This window comes from Helianthus annuus, chromosome 17, assembly GCF_002127325.2.
Source record: "Helianthus annuus cultivar XRQ/B chromosome 17, HanXRQr2.0-SUNRISE, whole genome shotgun sequence".
NCBI lineage: Eukaryota > Viridiplantae > Streptophyta > Magnoliopsida > Asterales > Asteraceae > Helianthus > Helianthus annuus.
Window position 1 is genome coordinate 68,501,044 of NC_035449.2, and position 14,458 is coordinate 68,515,501.

Here is a 14,458-nt window from a genome sequence, read left to right on the forward strand (position 1 = left end):
TGGTCTATTGATATATTTTGATCTACTATTGTTCATTGTTATCCATTAAGGCCCAATATGGTCCATTAACACATATATGATCTAGTATTGTTCAACGTTATCCATTAAGGCCCAATTTTCTCCGTTAAGACATGTATGATCTATTATTGTTCATTGTGGTCCATTAAGATATGTATGATCTAACATTGTCCATTGTGATCCATTAAGGCCCAATATGGTTCATTAAAATATTTTGATCTACGATTATTCATTGTGATCCATTAAGTCCCAATATGGTCCATTTACGCGTGTATGATCTATTTACACGTGTATGATCTACTATAGTCTATTGTGATCCATTAAGGTCCAATATGGTCCATTAAAACATATATGATCTACTATTGTTCATCGTGATTCATTTATGCCCAATATAGTCCATTAAGATATGTATGATCCACAGTTGGCCATTATGATCCATTTTGGCCCAATATGGCCCATTAACACATATATGATCTACTATTGTTCATCGTGATCCATTAAGGCCCAATTTGGTCCATTAACACATATGATCCACTATTTTTCATTGTGATCCATTAAGGCCCAATATGCTCCATTAACACATGTATGATCTACTATAATTTATCGAGATCCATTAAGACATGTATGATCTAAAGTTGTCCACTATGATCCATTACGGCCCAATCAAGTTCATTAGAAATATATGATTCACTATTGCCCATATCCATTAAGGCCTAATATGGTACATCAACACATATATGATTAGGGATACGCTCGGTACCTGTACCGAAAATGTTCGATACGGTACAAGTACCGAGATGGTACGAGTATTTGAAAGTAAAATTCCATAAAATACCGGTACCATATCGAATTAAAACTACTCGTACCAAAAACACCAAAAAGTGGGTACTGAATCGGTACCGAAAACAATTTTGTAGGGGAAATTCGGTATGGGTACTAATATGCATATTAACGTATTATTTAGAAGAGAATGAGTAATAAAAAAGTTGGTTTAAAATATATAATATTTAATAATAGTTTGAATTTTTAAATACGTAGTAAGATTTTTTTTTGTTTTTTAATACTAAATAATTTATTTTTGAGTAAATTACGTTTTTGGCCCCTGTGGTTATATCAGTTTTACTATATTGGCCCAAAATAAGAATTTTTAACAGATCTGCCCCCATGGTCCCTATATCTAACCATTTTGGCCCCTGAGTCTAACTCAACCCTTAACCTGGTTAATTATTTGTCACATTGATGGGCATATTTGTAATTTCCCCTCTCCCTTTACTTTTACTGACTTTATAAAAAATAAAATAAAACTAATAATTAAATCAACAGTTCAGTTAAACTTAATACCTTCTCAAATGCAGAACTAACACTGAATCGGTTAAACCAGCACCAATTTTAATCCATTTGCAGTTTGTGCAATATAAATCTCAATCAACTCACAAATCTTATTCACATAATGTTCAAATTCACATCAACATTAACCTAATTAACCGATTTACAATTACCAGCACACCAGTGGATCAATCATCAATACAAATCCTAAATCTCCCCAATTGCTCATACAGCACAGGTACATATTCATTTATATAAACCTAAAACCACATATTCTTAACATTATTACCTTTTGATTCTGAATCACCCAAATCTGTTAATGTTTGATTCGAATCTGAATCACCCAAGTCTGTTAATTTTGATTCGAATCATCTTCAATCATCATCATCATCCCCAGATCTTCAATTAAATCTAACCCAGATCTTTAACGAACATCATCATCTTCAACCATCATCATCATCCCCACATCAAACAAAAAGTACCCATCTTACAACTCACCTTCTGCATCTAAGATCTTCAACAAAACATCATCATCTGCAACCCAGATCTTCAACAAAACACATCATCTTCAAACCCAGATCTTCAATGACCACCTTCAACCATCATCATCATCCCTTAACCAAAACCCACATCCAAATCCACCTTGGACTGCCACCGCTGTGCACCACCGTGCGCCGCCACCTGTGGCTGCCATGGGTGTTCTTGAAGATAATCCACCTTGGTAATTTCAGTTTTTTGGTTTCGATTTCGTTTGGTAAAGATCGCAGTAGTTTCCGATCTTGATATTTGGGGGTAATTCCTTGATGGGTTTTGATGGGTTTTCGATGTTCAGGACGATTTGCAGAGGAAAGATTAGAACCTGAAAAGGTAAAGGGGGATTGGGGTTTTGAAGGGTGAGTGAATGAGAAAGAAACCTGAAGGATCGATGGTGACTGTAATTATAGACAAAGGGTGAAGAAGAGAAAAGGGAGGTGTGTATCAATGGTAGTAAGTTGCGTAATTTAGGGTTCTTCATCTGGATTTGCAGTGCAAAAATTGAAGGATGAGTAGTGGAGAAGATTTGTTCAAGAAAGAGATGCAGATGATGATTTGTTCAAGATTTGAGTTTTATTTATAAAGCCATAATAGGGGGAGGGGAAATTACATTTTTAGCCATCATGTGCATGTCATGTGCCTAATAGTTAACCAGAATTTGGGATGGAGTTAGTCTCAGGGGCCAAAATGGTTAGATATAGGGACCATGGGGGCAGATCTGTTAAAAATTCTTATTTTGGGCCAATATAGTAAAACTGATATAACCATAGGGGCCAAAAACGTAATTTACTCTTTATTTTTTTAAATGAGAATATTATTTGAGAGGGAAGTTTTAGTATGAGATATTTTGGGGGGAAATTTTTGTATGAAATATTTTGGGGAATTTTTAGGATGAAATATTTTAGGGGGAAGTTTAAATTTTAGGATGAAATATTTTGGGGGAAATTTTTAAAGATGTACGTAATAAGTTTAACATTTGGTCATACTTTTTTTTCCGTGACATTTGATACCATTTCGTCACACATAATAAACAAAGTGATTATGGTGTGACGAGTATCTATGTAAAGCCACATGAAATTTTGTAATTTTAAGTGTGGCTATTGTCTATCTTTGGTCATACAAAATAATATATGTTGTCATTTGTATTAACTTTTAACAATGTTTTCAAACATGTAATGTGGTCGTAGATCATATTTGGCCACACTTTTCTAGTGTGACTGTTTTTTCTTAACGTATGGCTAAAGGTCTCGAATATATCTGTTTTTAGTCACATGAAACAAATATTGTGGTTGTAGATCATATTTGGCCACACGTTGCTAGTGTGGCTAATAAAAGTCATTGTTTCTTTCTTAAAGTGTGGCTAAATGTTTTGAATACATGTGTTATTGGTCACATGAAAACAAATATTGTGGTCGTAGATCACATTTGGCCACACTTTGCTAGCGTGGCTAATAATTGTCACAATTTTTTTTCTTAAAGTGTGGCTAAAAGTGTCAAATACACGTACTTTTGGTCACATGAAACAAAAATATGTGGCTATAGATCACCTTTGCCCACACATTTCGAGTTGTGGCTAATACATGTCACATAATTTTCTAAAAGTGTGGCTAAATGTTCTGAACTACTACACAATTGCCACACTAATAATATAATGTGTGGGTAAAAGTGTTTTAAAATGTTACGAATAACCTTTAGCCACACAATTTTTCAAATGTGTGACTGGGTGGTTTTGCCAAAAGTGTGGCCGTAGCCTACTTTTGACGTAGTGATAGATCAGATGCTTGAAACTCGTATTCGTTTATGCACACAGTTCGTATTCGGTGGATGTTTTTGCATCAGATGTTTAGGTTGGTGAAAGGGATCTGGTAACACGTGATTCCTGGATAAAGTTCTGTTGTTGATGAGCATTGCGTAAACGGCTGTAGACGATTAGGGTTTTTGCGTAACTGTTATGTGACGTAACTGATGTCTCCACGAAACGCTGATGTCGACGAAACGCTGAGGTGTTTCGTCAACATTGGTCATGACGAAACTGGTATGACGAAACGGGTGTGTTTCGCCATGGGGAAACACGACGAAACAAGGGTGTTTCGTCGAAAGGGATTCACGGCGAAACAGGGGTGTTTCACCGAATGGGTAAACTGCACAGTAACCAGATTTGACTCTGTTACGAGTTAACTAAGTTAGTTAACTGCCGTTAAGTGTTAAGCATGACTTGTATGAGCTTGAATACGTGTTTTGTGCTATTTGGTAATCAATACTTCAATATCCACTGTGATTGTGTTTATACGTGAACTTCGTGAATACAAACTGATTTCGTACACGTGCGTACTTTAGGACTTAACTGATTGTTTGTGAGCACGTACTTTAGCATACCGAGCAAACCAAGGTGAGTTCACACTCTTACCAAGGCATGGGATTCCCGGTGGGTTGGGAATGGGATTGAATGATTACTCGTACTTTCATAGCTACTTGTTTACGTACCATTGTCCTCGGGTTGGGAAGGACACCTATACATACAACTAGACTAGAACACATTGGAAGCCCCCACTAATCTTCGCAAACATGTCTGGGAGGCCGCGATACGAATACTAATCTTCACAAACATGTCTGGGAGACCGCGATATATACAACTAGTCTAGTAACACATGGGAAGCCCCCACTAATCTTCGCAAACATGTCTGGGAGACCGCGATACGAACTAATACGATACATGGTTTACGAAATAAACATATGCTTTACGAAACGAATACTATAACTAAACAACCAACTGTGAACTCGCTCAACTTTGTTGTTGACTCTCTGTTACATGCCTTGCAGGTCGTTAGGTACTCATGGAGCTTGCACTGGGGGGCGCAGTCGTTGTGGGACATGGACAGTGGATGCCATGTTAAAACATTATAACACTTTGAACTTATTACTTATGTTGGGTTTTCATGATTATGCTTCCGCTAAACACTTACTATACTTTTGTTTTGAACACCTTTCATATTGTTTGGTTGAAATACATTTATTACTTAATATGTTCAATATGATTGTTGGCTTGATCCTGGTCAGTCACGCCTCCAGGCGGTAATACTCCGCGTGTGGATTTTGGGGGTGTGACATTAATGTAGTAGGCCCCTCTTTTGAAGGGGACGTTATCCTCAACCCAGTAGTTTGAGTCAGCAAGGATACAATCCTAAAGGGTTGGATTATTGAAAGATAATTAATTAAGTTATTAATGCATAATGTGGTAGGCCACTCTTTTGAAGGTGACGTTACCCTCGGCTAAGTAGTCTGAGTCAGCAGGGATACAGTCCTAAGTAGCCGGGTTAAAGTTTTAATAGTAGCTTACATATGAGGGGATCAAAGAGTTTGGACCCCCGCCATCCAATACCGGTGGGTATTGAAGGAGGTCCTACTAAATTTGACCCAGGTCCTTGCAGGATCTATACACTGAACAAAGCAAGACTCTTACCAAACCATTCCGTTAACCCCCGACCAGGTAGCCAACATATCTCCATATAGACCGTGGAGATATGAATGGTGAAAATCTTTTATTTTATATAGACAGTAAAATAATGCCAAGACACCACGGACAAATGATAAGCAAGATTCACCTTCAACATAAGAAACTAGTTATTAAAGTCATTAATACATAACCAAATAAAAAGTGCGAAAAGATTAAAAATAAAAAGTACTACACTAGACACTTGTCTTCACCAAGTGATGTAAGAGACTTAGGAAAACATGGCCTTTGATTGTCAAGAACTCTTACGATCAATCCTGGATCCTGAGACTATTCACACACTCTACGATTGATGATGGATGATGGTGGTGGATGATGGTGTTGTGATGGTGGTGGTGGGTGGGTGAAGTGTGAGAGAGGTGATGTGCCAAGGGATGGTTTGCAAATGAGCCAAGCACCCCTATTTATAGCCTGCATAGAAGCACGAACACGGCCCTGTGTCTATTGGGTACGACCCTGTGTCCACCCATCTTCTCTTTCTTCATTAATTGCAGTTTGTCTGCATTAGTTGACCACGCCCCCGTGTCCGTTGGGCACGACCCCGTGTGCAGAAGCGTATCTGTACTATCAAGATTTCCTCAGATTCTTCGAATCTTAGAGTTGACCACGGCCCCGTGTCTGCTGGGCACGCCCCCATGGTGGGTGATAGAAGCTTCTATAGTTTTGTCTTTTCTGCAGACACTTGGGCACGCCCCCGTGCTCACTGAGCACGGGGCGTGTTCAGCCTTCTGTTCTCTTGTTTTTGCTTGGGAAGATGCTGTCGAGGGGTCGGGCATGCCACATTTGTTCCTATTCTTGTATTTATGTTAGATTTAGCTGCCTTTTTGCTTCTTTTGTTCATTTGAGCTCATTTAATCCTGAAAATACAAAAGGAAGACAAAAACACACTTTTTCCAACATTGGTACTAAAAAAGGGTTAGTTTTATGCCACATTTGATGTAATTTATATGTTGCATTTTGTAAACATCAAATACCCCAACACTTGAATCTTTGCTTGTTCTCAAGCAAAACTCTTTATAATGTGGCTTTTACACTCCCAAAATGGAACGAGTAGAAGAGAAGGTTTTTGGGCTTGTCATAGAGTGTCGGGATTTCCAGGATTCTTTATTAAGTTTTATTTTTATTTACTTACAATCCTATTCGTCATGATTTATTTAAAACATTACATAAGATAAATTACTTATTAGGGCATAACATGCCTTTTTAAAATTCCATTTATATACAAGTTCACATACCTCACGGGGGATTACTGAACACTCGGCCGAAGATGTATTTTAGTGAATCACTCGAGAGTGGCATGGAACTTACTCCTACCATAAGCTTGCCAAGCAATCAATCCTCCTCCTTTTTAACTATACACCTTTGTAAATATCAAGAGGACTTTTGGGTGAAGGGTTAGGCTTGGGTTAAAGGTAGGTGGTTGGGTTAGTGGTTAGTAAAAGGGCGAAAGGCGTAAAAAGCGTCGGTTTCGTAAGACTTTTTTTTTATTTTGATGAAGCCATTCTTCAAACAAAGTTATTTTTGATAAACTTGTTTGTTTATTTCTTTTTGCTTCATCATCATCATTTTTTAAGGAAGTCATAAAAAAAAACCGAGCTTGTTACAAAAACAAAGGGTTAAAAATAAAAAAAGGCTTCTGGTGGGTAAAAGGGTGTTTGTTTTGGGTTAAGAAATGAAAAGGTTTAGGCTCAAAGGGGTTAACTAGGGGGATTTTGGGGAGGTGGTAAAAAAAAAGAAAAATAATAGTGTAGAAATAAAAAGGGTTAGTCCTAATGCCTCCATCATTTACTTACTCGGGTTTAAGTTGGTAAGGACCGGGAATGTATCGTCGTGGCAAGTTCTAGAGTCGTAAGAACCAAGCGGCTATTCACACAAGAAACGAAAAATGAGCATTACTCTTGGGCTGCGAATTGGACAGGCCCAATTCGCCCCCCATCACCCAATCTGGGTTTAGTTTAGCCCAAACTCAATTATCTCACTAATACAAAGCTAAACCCGCTAACTGTTTATCGTTTAACTAATTACAAGATATCTAAAGACCAAATCTAAGCTGTTGTCATAAAATATGCACCAACAAACTCCCCCTTGACAATAGCTTCAATAAAACTTTGTCTTCAGTCAACACTTTGTCTTCAGTCTTCTTGCAATCTTCATGTAGTCTTGCACTGTCTTTGGTCTTTGGATAGCTTCAGCTTCAATAGCTTCTGTCAGCAACAGACTCCCCCTAAGCTGATGCATCCAATCACCAAATCTTCAACACGTTAGCACTTGAGTAAACTCCAGTTTAGCATTTGCACAGCAAACTTCAAACTCTTCAACTTTGTCTGCAATATAGAAAGGAGGTTCTACCATGCATCCAATCAAACTCTCATCTTCTCACTTCACAGCAACTTCTCAGCAACAAACTGCTTCAATCTGTATACTATAAAACAAACATCTCGAGAAACCATAAGAATTTTTTCAACAAAGTTAAATAAATTATTATTTTTCAAGAGATTAGTTAAACTGTATAATAGATTAAGCATTTTCAATTTATCACCAATACGCAAAACTTTTGTCCAACACAGAAGTACCTGTCTGATTGAAAATTTTGAACTCACTTTATAACACCGTCTCCCCCTATCAGTAACAATTCCTCCACGAATAACAGTTTTCCGTACGTTAAGAATTTTAAACAGAAAATGACACTATTTTTGGATTTTTATATTTTTCTGAAAGCAAGTAAATACAAAAGCAATAAACACTCTATTTTTGTGAGAATCACTGGTAAGAAGATCATATCAGCACAATCAAACTATTTCACACAATTAGATAATTCTTTATTTAATTTGTCGTGAAAAGCAGTTCAAGACGATTACCAGTATGTTTGTCCTCTTAAACAAAATGCATGAACATTTCAAGTACCATTACCATATGATACGTTAAGGTAATTTTAATTCTGATATATTAGCGTGTCCCACAACAGGATATACCCTCGCGATCAAGATATGCACAAAGATTCATCGTAGTAGGTGAGTATACTGATGTCATCCTTTAAGATATCCTGACTGCGTCTAGGTCTGCATTTAAACTGTTTTATCATGTTTTGATTGCTTAACTATGAACACCCAAATAAATATAAATCAAATCCTGGAAATATAAACAACACACTCCATCATGCAAGTATCTTCCCTACCACATATTTCACAAGTCCAATCCAGAGTTCTGAAATCTTAATTGGGAATAGGTTGAGAAGAGAACAGAATAGATCTTTAGCAGAGATGGTATAATATACAGATCAAATGAGATTTTCTCAGTTTGATATAGGTTTATTGGGTTTCTTTTGGGCACTTGAGGGCCTCTTTCGGGTGTATTAGATCTATAGCGCGACAACGTACAGCTAGGTCGGCATGTATCTGGATGCAGCAGAAGCTATCGTTGCCTAGCACCTCCAGGTCAGCATATATCTGGATGCAGCAGAGGAGGTACACGACTTTTTTCAGAGAAGATTTCAGAATCAGATCAAAATTGTGTGTATCGGGAAAATATACAGACATTCAAATAGAAATGAGCTAATTCCAAGTGACTTTCTTTCCTGGGGTCATGTACAATTTTTGTTCTGAACAGACAGACATCCAAGATATCCCAGATGAAATAACAGTATAAAGACCCAAAACTTCAGATTTTGGCAATATATCAACGCAAGAATTAAGGTCATTAAACCATACACCACTAATGTGTTCCCCACTCATATTCAGTTCATTTAAGTTTATATCACATTGGTAAGTTGAATATTTCATGCTTTTTGCCCACTTGTACATCGTATAATGAAGCTGCTATCACACTTAAGCAATTTTGGTTCAATTTCAGTGTGACAGTCTAACTTGCTGATGTACTATCATTTCTTCTTTTTTCACACAGTGATAACTCATTTTTTATTTTTCTATTTTTTTTATGTTTTTGATTTTTTTAATGTTTTTTTTTTTTATTTTTGATTTTTAAGAAAAACAGTAAACTACTTACAAAAATTCTTATGAAAAACCAGTTATTCAGGATTCCTCATCCCATTGAGTTCGACTAAATGTTCAAAGCGAGCCCTGTCAAATGCTTTAGTATAAAGATCTGCCAGGTTATCCTCTGTGTCGACTCGATGTAATTCAATTAGTCTCTTTTCAGCACAATCCCGTATAAAATGATGACGTATGTCAATATGTTTTGTGCGACTGTGATTCACGGGATTATTAGTTATTGAAATTGTGGCATTATTGTCTATCATAATAGGAGTACGAGTGAAATCCAAACCGTAATCGCGCATCTGCTGTTGAATCCAGAGAACCTAAGAGCAGCAGCTTCCAGCAGCAACATATTCAGCTTCACACGTAGAGGTAGACACACAAGATTGCTTCTTGCATTGCCAAGACACAATCCTGCCTCCTAAGAACTAACAACCACCTGTTGTAGACTTTCTGTTCGACTTGCATCCTCCAAAGTCTGAGTCAGTGTAAGCAACAAACGTCAGATCACTATCAGCTGGATACCACAACCCAAGTTTAGGTTTCCCCTTCAAGTAACGAAGAATCCGCTTCACTGCTTTCATGTGTGACTCTTTTGGATTTGCCTGATATCTGGCACACAAGCATACGGCAAACATAATGTCGGGTCTTGAAGCAGTCAAGTACATTAGAGAACCAATCATTGCCCTGTATTGAGTTGGATCAACGTCTACAGTACTTTCATGATCTGGGCCAAGATTGTGATTTTCACATATGGGTGTGTTGGAAGTAGAGCAATCATTCATTTTGAACCGACTCAAAATGTCATACACATACTTTGTTTGATGAATAAACATCCCATCCTCCTTCTATTCAACTTGTAATCCCAGAAAGTAAGACAGCTCACCCATAGCACTCATTTCGAACTTGCTCTTCATCACCTGCTCGAACTCTTTACACAGGCTTTCATCAGATGACCCAAAGATGATGTCATCCATGTACACCTGTACCAGTAGAAAATCTTCCTTCTTTCTCTTGATGAACAGTGTACTGTCAATCTGACCTCTTTCAAAACCATTCTTTATCAGATGTGTAGACAGTGTCTCGTACCACGCCCTGGGAGCTTGATGTAACCCATACAAAGCCTTATCAAGTTTGTACACTCGATCTAGATAATCTGGATCAACGAACCCATCTGGTTGTGAGACATACACCACTTCTTGGACTTTCCCGTAAAGAAACGCACTCTTCACGTCTAGTTGGAAAACTTTGAAGCCCTTGAAAGTTGCGAAAGCCAGAAACAAACGAATTGCCTCCCACCTTGCCACTGGTGCAAACACCTCATTGTAATCTATCCCTTCTTGCTGATTGAAACCTTTGACAACCAATCGAGCCTTGTTTCGCGTGACTATACCTCTTTCATCCTTCTTGCACCTAAACACCCATTTAGTGCCAATTTCTCTTTCACCTTTAGGAAGATCAACCAACTCCCAAACCTTCAACTTAGCAAACTGGGCCAATTCCTCTTGCATAGCTTCAACCCATGAATTGTCTTTAAGAGCCATATGAATGTTCTTCGGCTCCTCTTGGGAAATAAAGCAACTATACAAGCACTCGTTTACAATCCCAGTCTTCTCAATCGACACAAACAAACCAGTATTCGCTGCTATGCTTCTTCTCGTCTGAACACCTGCAGTAGGATCTCCAAGTATGATGTCAACTGGATGATCTCTATTTGCTCGTGTAGTAGCAACCGCATCGACTACTAGATTGTCACCCAGGTTTGATCCAATCTCCCCATGAATGTTCTGATTTGCAAACGGATTAATGAAGTCATCCCCTTGATTGGGTTCAGGTTCACTATCGCTTGAATCACTATCAGCAGCATCTTGGGAAGTATCCGGAGCATCCATCATATCAACATTCGATCTAGGCATGAACTCGCCTTCATCATCACCAATCACTGTTTGAATCAGCTGAGACTCACCTGCATTGGAAAACTCAGGAATATTAAATGACTTAAACACACTTTCATAATCATATAATATAGCTGGTCCACTCGTTGATTGTTGAGGTTTGTAAGAAGTAATTTCAACATTAAACACAACCTCAATTTTACCAGTTTTTAGATTAAAAACCCTTTTATTCGGTGTGCCAGGCACGTAACCTAGAAAGTAGCCATCGTCAGCCACCTCACCGAATTTTTGTTTATCTTTATTACGCACAATGGTGCAGGGTAATCCAAATGGTTCAAAGCCTTCTAAGTTTGGTTTCTTGTTAAACATCAACTCATGACAAGTTTTGTTAAAATGTTTAACAGTCAAAACTTTGTTTAGGACATAGCAAGCTGTATTCACAGCTTCTCCCCAGAAAAGAACTGGTAGCTTAGAATCTGAAAGCATTGTCCTAGCGGCTTCAATCAACGTCCTGTTTTTCCTCTCAGCTACTCCATTCTGTTGAGGCGTTTAAGGAGCAGAATATTGATGTTCAATTCCCTTGCGAAGACAATAGAGATCCAAAATGCGATTCTTGAACTCCGTGCCATTATCACTCCTTATCCTCTTGATCTTTGCATCATGGACGTTTTCCAATTTTGTAAAAAGATCTATCAACATCTCTGCTGTCTCATCTTTTGTACCTAAAAAGAAAACCCATGAATAACGTGAGTAATCATCAGTGACAACAAGACAATAGTACTTTCCACCTATGCTCCTCATGTTCACTGGACCGAATAAATCCATGTGAAGTAATTTGTAAGGGGCATCTATGGAATTTACTGTTTTTGATTTGTGAGGTTTCTTATGTTGTTTTCCCTTTTGACATGGAAGACATTTGTCTTCCACTTGAAACCTCTGCATTGGAACCCCTTTCACTAGCTCATTTTTAACAAGATAGTTCATTTTTCGATAGTGAATATGGCCCATGCGTCTGTGCCACAACATCGATTCAGCTTCAGATGCTTTTGATAGTAAACACGCCACCACCGCAGTTGGATCCTTAGCACCCATGTCCATGACATAAGTGTCATTTCTCCTTGGCGCTCGCATCACTATCCAATCGTCCGGTATCTCCAAACCTGGTTTCAACACTAATGCTTCATTCTTGGTAAAATGGATCGAGTGACCCTTGTCGCAGACTTGTGACACGCTCATCAGATTGTGTTTAAGCTGCTCCACATAGTTCACTTTGTCCAGTGTGATCTTCCCATTGGTCACCTTTCCTCGTCCAGTAATTCTACCACCTTTCGCACCCGCAAAATTCACATGTCCTCCATCATAATCTTCAAATTCAGTCAACAATCTCGCATCCCCCGTCATGTGCCTAGAGCAGCCACTATCAACATACCACAAGTTGATAATCCTCCTTAGCAGCTCCTGCACACACCAACCAAGAAATTAGTTAGATTGGGGGACCCAAGCCTTAATGGTCTTGGGTCGTCCAAATTCACCAACCACCGGAACATCCATCCAATATCCATTACTCCTAACTGGAGTCTTGGATCTCAGACCTGTTGGAATTTGATTTTCATTTCCACTAGGTCTTTGGTCCTGAGGGTTCCTATGTGTGTTTGGACTATTTGACCTTTGAAAATTTTGATTTTGATTCCAAGAAGCATTATTATTGTAATTTCTAAAGCCATTGTTATAAAAATTTCGACCACCATTATTTTGGTATCGATTTTGATATTGACCTTGACTTCTGAAATTATTTGTATTTTGATTGTTCATTCGTGGTGAACTGCTTCTAGGTCTCTCAAATCTGCCTGGTGGGGATCTAGGCTGAAATCTAGGTTGATTTCTTTGAAAACGAGGATCTTGTGGAGTTCCTTTTTCAGCCTTATCCACACAAACAGCAACTTTCTCTGGTTGCTTAGAAGCAGATTTCTTTGGAGAGTTGGACTCTCTCTCCTGCTTATCACCGCTTTTCTCTGGTGACTTCTCTCTCTTCCTCTCATTCACTGGTGCTTCATTCTTTTTGTTAGGACAGCAGCTAGCTACATGTCCTTTGGTGTGACATTTGAAGCACGACATCTTTTTCGAGGACTTCTTATCTGAAGCCTTTGAACTAGATTCAGGCTTTGATGATGATGCTTTAGAAGAATCTGGTTCAGTTTGCTTAGTTTCAGAATTTTCTTTGTTTTTGTTTTTAGCAAACTCCACATTAGATTCGTTTTCAATAACAGCCGTTTCGTTTTTCATGTCACTTCCTTGAACAAAATTAATCTGTTTAACAACAGTTGGATTCTTAGTCTTAGGATGTGAAGTTTTCTTTTTCAAAACAGGTTTGCTGTTGTCATTCTTCTTAGCATCATCACACGCAGACTCATCACCTCGACTTGCTGTGGAACTACTTGGTGCTGTTGACATAAACTTTGTTAGCTCATCTTCATCAGGTAGGAATGAATAATCATGACAAAGAGGAGGTGGGACTTCATTAAAGCCTTGGAATCCCACACTAGTCTTGTCATTACTCTTCTTTAACCCACCCATCATATGTTTCATAACAAAAGTAGAATCCCTGAATTGACCCAATTTCTTTTCAAGTTTAACAATTTTGAGTTGTGCATCTGACAACTCTTTGTTTTTATCAGAAATCTCTTTTGTTTTCTCAGCCATCATGTCATGAGCTAAGTCTATGACTTGAAGTTTTTCGTTTAGTTTGCAGGTTAAAGAATCAATTTCAGTTTCATAACCTTTAATTTTCTTCAAGTATAGGGATTCATTTCTTTTAGCGAAAAAGTTTGATTCTTTTATGTTAGATATTTCGCTTACCAAACTTTGGTTGTGTGTGACAACCTGTCAACCTCACCCTGTAGTTCACGGCATTTTAAACATATCGAATCAGACTTTACCTCTCCCGTCTGTTTGTCAAGGTTTGCCATTAGAGCCGCAAGCTGAGCTTCCATTCTTTTATACTTGGCATCCTTTTCTTCAGCTTCCCTTTCATGTTCAGACTTTTGCTTTTCCTCTTCAGCAACCGTTGTCTGATCATCCTTCTCTTCTGCAGCTTTATTCTCAACCTTCACCTCAGCATCCACTTTCACTTCAGCATCTCCCTCAGTAGCTTTATCATCATCAATAGGCACTATCTCTGCCAT

The 14,458-nt window shown here is 38.2% G+C and overlaps 1 pseudogene; it reads right to left on the reverse strand.

Moving 5' to 3' along the window:
* The window catches only part of LOC110924383, a 32,961-nt pseudogene extending 18,503 nt beyond the window's left edge, over nucleotides 1–14,458 (reverse strand).